Below are 14,998 nucleotides of genomic sequence, written 5' to 3' on the forward strand. Positions count from 1 at the left end.
CATTATTTGCTTTTACATTGATTCCTAGGGGAAAAATTGCTTCTTCTTACAAACTTTTCTATCTAAAACCCTGGTTAACGAACAAATTAAGTTCGTAAGTAGTGGTATCACTGTATTGAGATGAAAGGGGCCCCTTGTTTGATCTGTCTTTGTTTATATTTGAGTATGGTGCAGAATGACCAGATTTCATCTTGTTCTCTTTCATATTGGATTTTTATGGCTCTTATATTGGGACCCACCCAGAGTCGGCTACTATTGGCTGGCACCTATATGTGTTGTAAGAGCCATGGTGGCACAGTGGTTAGAATGCTCCTTCTGTTGAATGCCAATTGCCAGGAGTTCAATAGTTTGAATCTCACCAGCTCAAGATAGACTCACACTTCCATCCATTCAAAGTTGGTAAAATGAGGAGGTTGGGGGCAATATGTTGACACTGTAAACTGCTTAGTGGAGGGTGTAAAGCATGGTGAAGTGGTATATCTAAGTCTAAATGCTACTGCTATTGATCATATGAATGGACTTTTACCAGCTATTCAGGTTCAAGGGACAGCCAGTCCTCTGAGCATGTGTGTTTAAGCCAGGAAAAAAAACACACCAATGAACACATCAGTTAAGTATGAAGTATATATCAAGTCTCAATGGTTTCAATTTAATAGCTAAGTTGCTTTGTTGAAATCAGTTTCAATATGTTTCTGTGACCACACCTACATTACAACAAAGTTGAATCCTTCCATGACTGGAAGAACATTCATCTTCAGAGGATTTATTTAGAAGATGATATCAGAGTTTTATGTTAATATTTAAACAGTGGACTCCTGTATAAAAATGGATGGTTGACATTTATGAATCCACTTTGTAAAAACTTAGAACCTAATTTTCTTTTCACAGTGTTTTATTACAGTCAATACATGAGAAGTGGAACAAATAATTCACCCCAATCCACAATCTAATTTACAGATGCAGATTCAAAGATAATCACTTGATGATATGGAGGCCTCATGAGACAAGCTACAGAATCAATTTTAAGGGATTGGTTTAAATAACTATTTCTTCCTTCTTTTATCAAAAGATATTCAATTTAGCTTTCATTATGCCTCTCTAGGGTATTGGATCCTCTCTACACTTTTTAAAAATAGCGTGAAGTCATGTCTGAGTTTCATGTTGCTCCATGAATAAGCTACTTTAGTAATCATTTCATAGAAGTTTCAGAGAACAACAGAGTTGGAAGAAAGCGTGGAGGTCATCTAGTCCAACCCCCTGCTCAAACAGGAGTGTCTATGGCTGTCCAGTCTCTTTTTAAGACACTGGACAGTCCGGAGCCCCACACTGGTGCTCCAGTGTGGGGAACCCTCAACTTCTGAGGGCAAGCCATTCTAGCAGTTGATTGTGGTCACCAATAGCACATTTCTCCTTAGCTCTAGGTCAGTGATGGCCAAACTAGGCCATGGATGCCACAGGTGGCATGCAGAGCCATATCTGCTGGCACATAGCCTAGCTCAGCTCAGCTCAGCTCTAATCTGCATGTTCATGCTGGCCAGTTGATTTTTGGCTCACATGGAGGCTATGGGTGGGCATTTTTGGCTTAAAGAGGGTATCTAGGTAACGGGGGATGGCATTTTGCCCTCTCCAGACTCCAGGGAAGCCTCTAGAGCCTGGGAGGGTAGAAAACAGCCCTACCAGGCCCAACAGAAGTTGGGACATCCAGAGGGCCTCCAGGGGAAGGGGGAGGCTGTTTTCACTCTTCCCAGGAATTGAATTATGGGTGTGGGTAGCACGCACACATGCACTTTTGATATCCATCAGAAAAAAGGTTCCCCATCACTGATCTAGGTTGCTCTTCTCTTTAATTAATTTGTAGCTATTGTTTTCTTGTCTTGCCTTTTAGTGCTTTGGAAAATAGTCCCCTGTCATTTATTTTATTTATTTATTTATTAATCAGATTTGTATGCCGCCCCTCTCCGCAGACTCGGGGCGGCTAACAACAATGATAAAAAACAACATGTAACAATCCAATTTAATAAAACAACTAAAAACCCTTATTATAAAAACCAAACATACCATACATAACTTGTAATGGCCTAGGGGAAGGAATATCCTAACTCCCCCATGCCTGGTGACAAAGGTTGGTCTTGAGTAATTTGCGAAAGACAAGGAGGGTGGGAGTCATTCTAATCTCTGGGGGGAGTTGATTCCATCTTTGTAGCAGCTCCTCAAATACTGGAAGACTGCTATCATATCTCCCCTATTCCTTCTTTCTGGCAAAAATAAAAAACAATCATTCTATATGATACCGCTGTCTCCCAGTAATGGGCAGCCAAAATTTTTGCTGCCACATTGTGAGTGTGGCTTATTTTGTGGGTGTGGCTTGATGGTCATGTGACTGGGTAGGAGTGGCTTGCCAGCCATGTGACCAGGTGGGAGTGGCTTGAACGATCATCATCGTCCAAGTGAACTGTTAAGTCCTCAACTTACAACCTCACCAGTGTCACTCTCTGGGGTGACAATTTGCTTCATGTTTCCCGCGCTTTCCATCCTGGGCTGCCCCCCTGCCTCAGGCTGGGTAGATAGGCGAATGGGTGTCGATCAGCTGTTGAGAAAAGAGGGGGGAGGATATGGCCCCCCTGCAACTCCTGCTGGTGCTGGTCCCCCGCCGCTTTCCGAGGAAGAGAAGGAGGATTGGAGGGGGGCTAGTCAGCTGGAGCTGGGCACACAGCTTCATTTCCACCAGTGGAACTGTGTTCCACTCCATCCTGTCTGCTTCCCACCCCTGCTATCTCCCCACCATAAGGCAGAAGTGGTAGAAAACAATATTCCTTTTAAAAAAACTATATTCCAATTTCTCCTAGATATTTTTACATGAACAAACCTAGCAATTCTATAATTTCTCAGTAATCCAGAAAGAGGAAGAGATTTCCACTCTAACATTATACATAAATTTTAGCTCTGCCCCTGAGGAAGACAGAAAATGGATGTCAGATATTCCACCGCTACTTGTAACGGTCTATAAAATCCCATGGGTTAACAAGTTTGAAATAGGGCAGAAAAAAGATATAAACAAAAACAAGAAATAGTAATATAACAGCTCCTTTAAAACCATCTTGAAATTTATACTATTCTTCCCTTGTCTTGGGAATAGCATAAGTCATAAATTACTAAAATTATTTTTCTCACACATGTACACATTTTTCTCCGCTCCTTGATCTGCACATATAGCTATGAATTATGCAGGCAGAAATATAACTGTTCTGCAATAAAAACATGTTGTTTTTACTGTTGTTATTCTACAGTTGTAATTTGCCTACATTTTGCAAGTTCAGCTCATATTCTACAAATCATTAAAAAAATTGATTAGTAACAGTAAAGTAATTGACTATGTTTGTGACCTGTTCAGTAAGTTAAGGTTTTTCATTTGTTAGTACTTCCAATGCATCCAGAGATTAGGATTGCCCCCACCCTCCTTGCCTTTCGTAAACTCCTTAAAACCCATCTCTGCCGTCAGGCATGGGGGAATTGAAACATCTCCCCCTTGCCCATGTAGTTTTGGTGTATGATTGATTGTGTGCTTGTTTTTATATATTGGGTTTTTTTTAATGGACTTTTAACCTAAAACTGTAATTTAGATTGCTAAATATTAGATTTGTTACTATGTACTGTTTTTACCATTGTTGTGAGCCGCCCCGAGTCTGCGGAGAGGGGCGGCATATAAATCCAATAAATCTAATCTAATCTAATAATTATTTATTATTTTATTTTATTTTTATTTATTTATCAAACATGTATAGGATAGTAGTAATCTGTAAAAACAAAAGTAAAAAGTAATGATAAAATAGGACAATAGGACAGGGATGGTAGGCACAGTGGTGCGCATATGCACGCCGGTTAAAGACCTCTTAGAAATGGGGAGAGGTTGACTGTAGATAATCTAAGGTTAAAGATTTTGGGGTTTGGGGAAGAAACCACACAGTGTATTGCTCAAGTCATATTTTTTTTAAAAAATTATGTATATATGTATATATGTATATATGTATATATGTATATATGTATATATGTATATATGTATATATGTATATATGTATATATGTATATATGTATATATGTATATATGTATATATGTATATATGTATATATGTATATATGTATATATGTATATATGTATATATGTATATATGTATATATGTATATATGTATATATGTATATATGTATATATGTATATATGTATATATGTATATATGTATATATGTATATATGTATATGTATATGTTTATGTTTATGTTTATGTTTATGTTTATGTTTATGTTTATGTTTATGTTTATTTAGATTTGTATGCCGCCCCTCTCCGCAGACTCAATCTTTATTGACAATGAATAGATAAGGAGTACATAAAATAAGGAGACTGTACAAATACAAATACATAGGAATTTATAGTTTGAAATCCTTGGAAACCTTGGAAGGATGGAAGGTTGAATCGACCTTGAACTACTCAAAATTAAACTACTGGCAGTGGGCAGAATCAGCCAGTAATACAGTACTGCATTCTAAGCATTGTGCCCCCATGTCTCTTAAAACTACACTCGTTTTACAGACTGAACCTAACCCTGTGACTTGAAAAAAACTGGCACTTTTAGCCCATATGCTTTCTGGAGCAACTTCTGCTCTATTCTTATAATTTTGTTTGCTAGAAGAATTTTCCATTTTTATGAACAATTTCTCATTTACTCTTAGCTTTGGACCAGACCAATAACATTTCTAGGAGATTTGCAAGATTTATTTCAGCTGCCATTCCTTTATGGTTGAAAAATGCCCCTTTTAATTTTTGGACTTTGCAACCTTTTTTAACCTTTCAATGATGTTTTATGTTTTCATCTCTTTTGCTCTATTTCATTTGTCACCGATTACAATGAAGTATATGTACATGCTCACTTAGGAGCTTAGTAACTCAGTATGTTAGAATGGCTGCATTTTTATTCACAAAGTAGTTTTATGACATAGATATTAAGTTTTAAGTATTTTTAGTATAGCATTTGTAACGTTTGTAACAGTCTGATCTATTTTATGTACCTCTATTAATCTTTTGGAATATGTTCATCTATTTTAATGTAAGCTTTACAAAACATATACAGTGGTACCTCTATTTATGAACTTAATTAGTTTCGTGACCAGGTTCGTAGAAAACTTTGTAAGAAGAAGCATTTTTTCCCATAGGAATCAATGTGTTGCAAATAATGTGTTTGTTTTGGGAAACCACAGGGAGGGTGGAGGCCTTGATTCGTCCCAGGAGGTTCCTAGAAAGGCCCCATGGAGGCTTCTCCCCACCTTTTCCGGCCCTGTTTCCTTCCAGGAGATTCCTAGAGAGGCCTCACAAAGGCTTCTTCCTGCCTTTTCCAGCCCTATTTCCTCCCAGGAGATTCCTAGGGAGGCCCCACGGAGGCTTCTCTCCACCTTTTCTGGCCCTGTTTCCTCCCAGGAGATTCCTAGAGAGGCCCCATGGAGGCTTCTCCCTGCCTTTTCCAATTACAGTTTCGGAGGTTCGGGTTTGTAAGTGGAAAATGGTTCTTGAGAAGAGGCAAAACAATCTTGAACACCTGGTCCTTATCTAGAAAGGTTCGTAAGTAGAGGCATTTGTAGGTAGAGGTACCACTGTAATATGGTTTGTCAATATAGTAAATAAAGCAAAACAAGAATCAAAGGACTAAATTCTGTGAATAATCTCTTCATTCATTTGCAGTAACAGGTTTTATCAGGAAGATACCATTTCACTTTAAAAAAATCATGACAGATTTTTTTTCAATATCAAGAAACAATTTAATTTTGCAGTAGATATTTTAAAATTATATTGATTTTTTTTAAATAGCAACATTAAATGGGCAGAATAGTAACATTATATGGGCAAAGAGAAATAATGAATATATGTATTTCAGTAAATAAATGTTCATAGTCTATTATAAATATGAATCAATATTCTAAATTAAAACTACGGTATTCTGGACTTAACCACGGTTCATTTAGTGATTGTTCAAAGTTATGACAAAACTGAAAAAGTGACTTATGAGTGTTTTTCACACTTACAACAATTGCAACACTTCTCAGGGTCATATGATTAAAACTCTTGGCCATAGACTCATATTTACAACGGTTGCAGTGTTCCAGTTCAAGTGGTATTTTACGAACTTGTGGCCTGCCAAATTTGGATTCAAAATGCAACAATGTGTTTTCCTGAAAGCATTTTTAGAATAGAATAGAATAGAAAATATAATAGGATTTTTATTGGCCAAGTGTGATTGGACACACAAGGAATTTGTCTTGGTGCATATGCTCTCAGTGTACATAAAATAAAATATACATTTGTCAAGAATGTGGTATAACAGTTAATGATTGTCATAGGGGTCAAATAAACAATAAAGAAGCAATATTAATTAAAATCTTAGGATATAAGCAACAAGTTACAGTCATACAGTCCTGAGTGGGAGGAAAAGGGTGATAGGAATGATGAGAAAAACTAGTAGAATAGAAGTGCAGATTTAGTAGAAAGTCTGACAGTGTTGAGGGAATTATTTGTTTAGTAGAGTGATGGCGTTCGGAAAAAAAAACTGTTCTTGTGTCTAGTTGTCTTGGTGTGCAGTGCTCTGTAGCGACATTTTGAGATAGAAGTTGAAACAATTTGTGTCCAGGATGTGAGGGGTCAGTAAATATTTTCCCTGCCCTCTTTTGACTTGTGCAGTATACAGGTCCTCAATGGAAGGCAGGTTGGCAGCAATTGTTTTTTCTGCAGTTCTGATTATCCTCTGAAGTCTGTGTCGGTCCTGTTGGGTTGCAGCACCAAACCAGACAGTTATAGAGGTGCAGATGACAGACTCAATGATTCCTCTGTAGAACTGTATCAGCAGCTCCTTGGGCAGTTTGAGCTTCCTGAGCTGGCGCAGAAAGAACATTCTTTGTTGTGCTTTTTTGATGATGTTTTTGATGTTAGGTGATCATTTTAGGTCTTGAGATAAAAGTCTTCTTGAATTTAAAACGTGGCAAATAATTTGTATTAGCTGGAAATATGGTAAAAGATTCCCCCCCCCCCCAGCGTTCTTTATATTAGTTTTCACAAGATTTTGATAAAGAGTAGGATGATAAATAGAATGATATGATGAGCACTATTATAATATTCAATATAGCAGTTGTAATTCTGTCATATTAAAAATGGAGCAGTAATTTGAATGGATTGATAATTAGGACATATGAAACATCAGGATTGTGGTACTTTCCCTTTTACTGTGGCAAATTTACTGTCGGGTTCATGCTTTTATCCTTTGCTCCATTTATTTAATAAATACCAGGTTCATAAGTGTGTCTTCTCTGTTTTGAATCCCTCTCCGTGTCATTGGGTTGCTGAGTAATTTAATTGGCAACTGTAATGAAAACTACTTTGCCAGCTACTGAAGACAAATATGGGTTTTGCTCCAACTTATTTAATAATCTTTAGATTTATGTGAGCATTTAACTGCTTCACTTTCTATTTTATTTTTGCTACTCAATTTCTTTGGTTTCCAGAAATATTTGATGAGTGGATGGCAACATTACAGAATATTGTCAGCTACATTTGCACAATACAGCTCATCAGTAAGAATAGCAGATATTACTGGACTCTCGCTGTAGAACTGGGTAATAGAAAATGTTGCTGGTAAACACAGTATCTTTTTTTCAAATATATTTCAAGACAATTGTCTTCTGTTTAGAGATATATACCTTTATCTTGGATATCTTAGATAATTAGTAGTACTCATTAATAGCAATTTCCACAATAAATATGGTTATCTCCTTTAAAAGCAATCTATATTCAATGGTACCTCTACTTACGAACTTAATTCGTTCCGTGGCCAGGTTCTTAAGTAGAAAGTTTTGTAAGAAGAAGCAATTTTTCCCAAAGGAATCAATGTAAAAGTAAATAATGTATGTGATTGGGGAAACCACAAGGAGGGTGGAGGCCCTGTTTCCTCCCAGGAGATTCCTAGAGAGGCCCCATGGAGGCTTCTCCCTGCCTTTTCCAGCCCAGTTTCCTCCTAGGAGATTCCTATAGAAGCCCCACAGAGGCTTCTCCCCACCTTCTCCGGCCTTGTTTCCTCCTAGAAGATTCCTAGAGAGGCCTCAAGGAGGCTTCTTCCTTCCTTCCTTTTCTGGCCCTATTTCCTCCCAGGAGATTTCTAGAGAGGCCCCACAGAGGCATCTCACCGTCTTTCCCTGCCCTGTTTCCTCCCAGGAGATTCCTAGAGAGATCCCACGGAGGCTTCTCACTGCCTTTTCTGGTTACAGTTTTGGAGGCTCAGGTTTGTAAGTGGAAAATGGTTCTTGAGAAGAGACAAAAATGTCTTGAACACCCAGATCTTATCTAGAAAAGTTCATAAGTAGAGGCGTTCTTAGGTAGAGGTACCACTGTATATTAATACACAATAGAATTGTAATAGATGAGTAAGACAATATGGTGGTGGTGGAGGGAATCTTTTTAATAGGCCTTTGTCTGTTGTGACTCATGAGTGTTTATTACCAAACTCTCAAAGTTTTGAAATAGAAAAATAAATGCTTTGTCTCTCAGATTTAAACAACAACAAACAACAACAGCCACCAATGTTGATAGGCGCAGACTCAAGCTGATTGTCTCTCAGATTTAATCAGATTTAAACAACAACAAACAACAACTAATGCTGATTGGCTCAGACACAACCCCAACAAGATGGAGTGGCTGTGGGCTTTGCCTCCCAAGGACAATTCCATCTGTCCGTCCTGGAGGGGGGGAAATCTTTGCCCACCTCAGAGAGAGTCTGCAACTTAGTGTCCTCCTCGATCCACAGCTGAGCTTAGAAGACCATCTCTCAGCTGTGGTGAGGGGGTCCTTCGCAGGGGTATGCCTGGTGTGCCAGTTGTGGCCATACTTGGACAGGGAATCACTTCTTACAGTCATTCATGGCCTTATCACATTGACTACTGCAATGCTCTCTACATGGGGCTGCCTTTGAAGAGTGTTCGAAGACCGCAAATTGTGCAAAATGCAGCCGCGCGAGTTATTGTGGGGCTTCCAAGATCTGTCACATTTCAACATCTTCTGCCTCATGCAACCCAGCAGTCGGTTAGGTCCCACAAAGTCGGCCTTCTTCAGGTCCCATCAGTCAGACAATGTCATCTGGCAGAACCTAGGAGAAGAGCCTTCTCTGTGGCGGCCCTGGTCCTTTTGAACAAACTCCCTCCGGAGATACGTACCGCCCCGCCTCCTGTTTCTTTTGCAAAGCTTTGAAGACCTATCTCTGACAGTGGGCATGGGGGACATAAGCGTTGACTTTGGCTCTGGCCGATGCTTTAAGTGACTGGATTGGGTGAATGTGAATGATTGTGTTAGGATAGATGGGATTTTTAGGAAATTTTTAGTTTTGTAGTATTTTTTAAATTAGATTTCTACATGTTGTATTATATTTATTATGTTGTACGCCACCCTGAGTTGGTAGAGAATGGTGGCATATAATTAATTTACAGTGTTCCCTCAATTTTTGTGGCTTCAAACTTTGCAAAAAGTCTATACCACAGTTTTCAAAAATATTAATAAAAAAAATACTTCGTGGTTTTTTTCCCTATACCATGGTTTTTCATCATATGTCAACGCCAAACTTTCGTCCGCCTTTAATAAATATTTTTTTTAATAAACTTTCATAAATAAACATGAAGAGTAATCTAAATGGTTGCTAAGCGAATGGGAAATTGTAATTTAGGGGTTTAAAGCATTAAGGGAAGGCTTGTGATACTGTTCAGAGCCAAAAATAGTGTATTTACTTCCGCATCTCTACTTTGTGGAAATTCGACTTTCGCAGGCGGTTTCGTAATGCACCCCCCTTGAAAATTGAGGGAACAATTTTATTTTTCTTTTTTATTTTATCATTATTATATGTGATACTTATTGTATTCCCGTTTTTTGTTGTTGTTGTTGCTGTTGTTTTTTGTTTTGTACACTTATTTGCTTTATGTCAAAAAATAATTAAAAATAATAATTTAAAAAAACAAAAATTGAGGGAATACTGTATACCCAAAATATGGCAAAGAGTTTATGTTGTCAGGTTTTTTAAAAGCATTATTTATCAGTAGACAGAGGGTGGGGAAATCCCTAGTTGCATGGCCATCCACTATGAGTGAAAGTAAAAAGTGTTTACCTAAGTCAAGCTTCCCCCCCCCCCTTAACTTGGGAACATTAGGGTGTGTAGATTTAGACTCCCAGAATTCTGCAATCAACAATTTTGGGCCAAACGTCTTAAGTTACAGGTTGAACACTGTCCTAGACTCATTCAGATTTAGCACAGCCAATATTTCTCAATGAATTCTAACAATGCTAAATAAGCACTTGTAAATGCAGTTTCTATTTTTACTGAAATGGAAAAGGTAGGATAAATTTAAGGATAATTATTTTGAAGGGAAATTTGTTTTTTTTAAAAAAGTAGGTGAATCATGCTAAAAGCATTAAAAAGTACTCAGTGGATAATAATCGAGAAAATATTTATTAAGACAGAATGCTCATTAAAAATTACCATTGAAAATAAACATGTTATTTGGAGTTTATTAATCCTATCTATCTACTTATTTATTTATTTATATTAATCCGGCTAGTATCACTGGGTTATGAAAGGGAGGTTGAAAATGGATGTGACTTTAGCCTTTCTGTTGTCTTCTGCCTCTTTATGCATGCATACATATCCCATCTGTTTTGTCTTTCACTGAATAGAATAATTTATCCGGTGAAATGAGTAAGTAGAAAATGGGTAGGAAGAATTTGTTCTGTTTCTCTGCAATTAAAAACAAGTTCATAAATAAAGAATGAGCTAAAAATGAACAAATAACTGATAAATGATGCATTCTGTTCAACCATGCCTGTGCACGGGTTATTCAGTCTAAAAATGTTACATAGCAACTGCATAAATAACATTCTTCATGTGAATATGTTTTCCCCTTCTCCTCCATTTTTCTTCCAATTGTGTAGGATTTCCCCAAAGTAATTTTTACACAGTAATTATGACTTTTCCTAAGTCCAGTTGCTCCTGCTTTTTTTATAATCCCGTCCAAAACTTGACAAATAGTAGTGGATGTTCTATGGGACAACTTTCTTCCCTTTTCCCTATGCAAAGTTAGAGTGACAGATTAGCAAAATTGGAAGATACCTTGTAGGTCATCTAGTCCAACCCCTTGCCCAAGCAGACCCTACACCATTTTTGACAAAATGTCTGGTTATCAATGAACAATAACATTTCCACTGGAGAGACAATAATTGCACAGACAAATAACATGAATAGAAAAATATTTTAAAACCGCATCAATGAATATTGTTATGTCCCACAGATAGTCCTGCTGGAAACACACACACACACACACACACACACACACACACACACACAATAATTAGGAGTGAACTTCAAGAGACACTACAATGAAAGGGACCACACAGAACATTTGAGCATTACCCAATAATAGTCCCTTTTTCCTTGGAACCTCAGCTTGCCTTTCTTCCTTTGTTAGATCTTCTTGCTAGACACATTGCTTCCGGGGAAAAAAAAACCCTTCAGGCTTTTTACTTCTTTTTACCCTTTTACTTCTTAGTTACTTATCAATAGCCTTTCCTCCCCTCTCCTCTCTTCTCCTCCCTTCCCCTCCTCTCCTCTTTCCCCCTCTCCTTTCTTCCTTCTTTCCCTCTGTAGTCTTATCACTCTGCCTCCCTCTCTTATTACTTCTCTGCTTTCCTCACCCTATTCTTACTCTTTCACATATACCTGGCTTGATCGTTTTCATACCTTTTCTAATCTTCAAGGCCAATTTCTCCTTCATTGTTCCTAAAGAAACCCACACGTTAATGCCTGATATTAATATTCTTCCCTGGTTTTCAGGTGCTAACCTTTCTTAATTTCAATATTTGATTTATTTTAGCATATCTGAAAATCATCATCATCATCTTCTTCTTCTTCCTCTTCTTCCTCTTCGTCTTCCTCCTCCTCCTCCTCACAGACTTTTGCTCTTCCCACAAATCTTCCTCAGAAACTCTGAAAGTTTTGCCAAACTTTATCTCCAGTTGCATAATGATTTATGGTACATAAGAAAAACACATTTTATAATTCAATAAAAAATATTTATTTAAAAAAAAGAAAATGCGTTAGTCTTTTCATTTTCTTGGCATTACATTTTTTGTTTCTATTATGAAAAATACAGATTAAGAAATAATTTACTTTTGAGTAATAGATATTGAGAAACAACAGTGAGGTATGGAATATGATCTTCCACTTTTGAAGTATCACTATGAGAAATAAAATATCTGGACCAGATACACCTTTGGTCTGAGCCAGCAAGAATTTTGTTGTGTTAAGATTGTATATACTTAGATCAATAACACATTTTACATAAAGACATCAACGCAGGGGTAAAATAACATATTTTCACCTGTATGTTTTATTTTTCATTCTTATCTACAAACAGCAGGTGATTAGATGATGCTAATTAAGAGACTGTAATGAATTTTAGCAATTGTTAATACATAAAAGCATAAGCTTTTGCTGACAAGCTTGGTCTGATGAGGCATGAGGAAGTGCTTGACATTATGCCATGGAAAATTAATTGCTCTCCATCTTCAATTTAAAACAATTCATCAAAGTCAATTGTTTAATATCCTCTTTGGAAAAAAAAATCAAAGAGAGAGGAAAGTAAGTGGATAGAGGAAATAAAGAAAACCATTAAACCTAGGGCAGAAATTGTTTTCTTAGCTAATGTATTTCCAGACTTTATCCTGAGGCAGGATTAGGCTTGGAAGAAAACTCAAAACCAAAATCTCCTTTGAAGGTTGTTGAGTCTGTTTGCACTCATGAATCCATTGAAAACCTCTGGCATTTGCATAAGCAAACATATCAAAAGACTTAAGTGCCAAAGCTCACTGCAAGAACATCACCAAAAAGGCTTCAAGAGTTGTTAACCTTATCCTATGTAGCTTCTGCTCCGGTAATCTCACACTACTATACAAAACTTTTGCCAGACCAATCCTTGAATACAGCTCATCTGTCTGGAACCCGCACTATATTTCGGACATAAACATCCTAGAAAATACTTTACTAGAAGAGCCCTCCTCTCCTACGCTACTAGACTTACAATCCTAGGTTTGGGAAGCTTAGAACTACATCATCTTAAACACGACCTAAGCATAGCCCATAAAATCATCTGCTACAATGTTCTTCCTGTCAATGACTACTTCAGCTTCAACCACAACAACTCACGAGCACACAACAGATACAAACTTAAAGTAAACTGCTCTAAACTTGACCACAGGGAACACGACTTTAGCAACCAAGTAGTTGATGCATGGAACTCATTACCAGACTCTGTAGTATCATCACCTAACACCCAAAACTTTACCCTTGTTGACCTTTCCTTAGTGGTCAGTAAGAGGCGTGCATAAGTGCACCAGAATGCCTTCCACCCCCTGCCCTAATGTTGATCTTTTACTAGTATCATGTATATCAATATTATATCTTTGTCTACCACCAGAGGTCTCCAACCTTGACAACTTTAAGACTTATAGACTTCAACTGGCTGGAGAATTCTGGGAATTGAAGTCCACAAGTCTTAAAGTTGCCTAGTTTGGGGACCCCTGGTCTACCACCAATATGTATGTGACAAACAAACAAACAAATAAAATAAATAAAATAAACAATCTGGGAAAACTCTTGAAGCAACTAGATCTATATTTTTCAAACTTGGGAACTGCAAGAGGTGTGGATTTCAAAGGTGGTATTCAGCCAGTTCATACTGGGTAGTGGAAATCATGGGTGGCCCCAACCTGGCTCTATGACATTCTTTCTATGGATGTTTAAGATGCTGGCCACATGTGTGGAAGCAAGTGAATGTGTGCATGCCTGCATGGCAAACTGGTAGCAACAAAATTGGAAACCCACCACTGGTAGATTTCATTTCCTAGTACAGTGGTACCTCATGATACGAACTTAATTGGTTCCAGGAGGAGGTTCGTAAGGTGAAAAGTTCATAAGATGAAACAATGTTTCCCATAGGAATCAATGTAAAAGCAAATACAGTGATCTCTCGATTAGCGCGGGGGTTACGTTCCAAGACCTCCCGCGCTAATCGATTTCCGCGTTATAGTGGTGCGGAAGTAAAAACCACCATCTGCGCATGTGCGCCATTTTTTTCATGGCCGCACATGCGCAGATGGTGGAGTTTGCGTGTGGGCGGCGGGGAAGACCAAGGGAAGGTTCCTTCAGCCGCCCAACAGCTGATCTGCTCCGCAGCGCGGAAGCAGCGAGGAGCCGAAGATGGGGTTTCCCCGTTGCCGCGCTGCGGAGCGGATCAGGTGTTGGGCGGCTGAAGGAACCTTCCCTTGGTCTTCCCGCCGCCCAGGCAAAGGGGAAACCCCAAGATCACTTGCCGCTTGCCGTATTGCAGCTTGGAGCCTTGCTTTGCCTCCTTCGCTGCAATACGGCAAGTGGCAAGCGATCTTGGGGTTTCCCCTTTGCCTGGGCGGCACTGGGGCCATGCGGAGCCGCTCATCTAGGGGGGCGTGGACCGGCAAGGTGCCCTCCGCTCTCTCTCTTTCTCTCCCTGTTACCGGTGTGGTATAAGAGAGAGAAAGAAAGAGAAAGGAGGGCGACTTGCCAGTCCATGCCCCCCTGGATGAGCGGCCCCGCATGGCCCCAGCGCCGGACTCCGTTGCCGAACGCCGAAACCGGAAGGGGCGAGGTGGGGGGGGAGAACGGGAGGCTCAGCATTCCGTCAGTCGCAGCGCTGGCTGTCAACTTTTCTTTTTAGCACTGGGGAGGCAAGTCAGCTCCTGCCCAGTTTTAAAAAGAAAAGTTGACAGCCAGCGCTGCGGCTGACGGAATGCTGAGCTTCCCGTTCTCTCTCCGCCCCCTCGCCCCTTCGCCCCCCTGTGTTCCTAGGAGAAGTGCTGGTGAGGAGCAGAAGGTCTGTCTTGCCTCAATCCCCAGCACTTCT

This window comes from Erythrolamprus reginae, chromosome 4 (genome assembly GCF_031021105.1).
Source record: "Erythrolamprus reginae isolate rEryReg1 chromosome 4, rEryReg1.hap1, whole genome shotgun sequence".
NCBI classification, from domain to species: domain Eukaryota; kingdom Metazoa; phylum Chordata; class Lepidosauria; order Squamata; family Dipsadidae; genus Erythrolamprus; species Erythrolamprus reginae.